The 939-nt window shown below is 31.4% G+C and overlaps 1 protein-coding gene across 1 annotated transcript in view; it reads left to right on the plus strand.

Annotated features, from left to right (window-relative positions):
- Nucleotides 1-939, plus strand: part of LOC106884017 (uncharacterized) — a 63053-nt gene that overhangs the window by 39636 nt on the left and 22478 nt on the right. The window lies entirely within an intron of this gene.

Consider the following 939-nt stretch of genomic DNA (forward strand, 5'->3'; position numbering starts at 1 on the left):
ATATATATAATTAAGATTTAAATAGTAAGGGTGATAAATTGGATACTAATTTAATTAAAACCAATTTAAAACCAGTGGCCTAGCATAAAGAAAATTCTGAAAATTCAGAAAAATTATATAACATACATATGAGAAGGGATGACCACTAAGTGGATATCCATTATGCTAGACATAAACCATCTACGGTCAAACCACAAAAAAAAAAGAATGTTCTCTAGGTAAATTCACACACACCAGAAAATGAACGGGCAAGACAAATGAAAATATACAAAATAAAATATTAATCGTAGACCAGGCTTCGCACATTATTGGATTAATGTAATGTTTACTTACATAACCCATCAGTTGCTCATCAGTACGACCGTTCAATTCAATATAATTTGCAGAATTCAGTATAACTTGCAGTCCAGCTCTGGGACTTTTGAAAATAATTCCGATGTAATCGGTAGAACTGTACGCATGTCTAATCTTATGTGGACAACTCGTGAAATGTTCTGCAAATTATATTGAATTGAACGGTCGTACTCTTAAGTCACGGATAGGTTATGTGAGTAAAAATTACATTAATCCAATAATGTGTGAAACCTGGTGTATGATAAATTATTTATTTTGTATATTTTCATTTGTCTTGCCCGTTCATTTTCTGGTGTGCGCTGAATTTCCCTAGAGAACATTCTCTTCTCTTGTGGTTTGACCGTAGATGGTCTGTCACTAGCATAATGGATGTCCACTTAGTGGGCATCTCCTCCCATATGAATGTTATATATGTGTGTGTAAAATCTATCATACGTTGATATATGCATGTATATTCAAATATAAGGGTGTATAAATATGTGTACATATGTGTTCACAATATAAAACATATATTCGTATACACACACACGCACACATATATGTATGTTTTCATATATGTATATATATATATATATATATATATAT

The sequence above is a fragment of the Octopus bimaculoides genome, chromosome 1 (genome assembly GCF_001194135.2).
Source record: "Octopus bimaculoides isolate UCB-OBI-ISO-001 chromosome 1, ASM119413v2, whole genome shotgun sequence".
NCBI classification, from domain to species: Eukaryota; Metazoa; Mollusca; class Cephalopoda; order Octopoda; family Octopodidae; genus Octopus; species Octopus bimaculoides.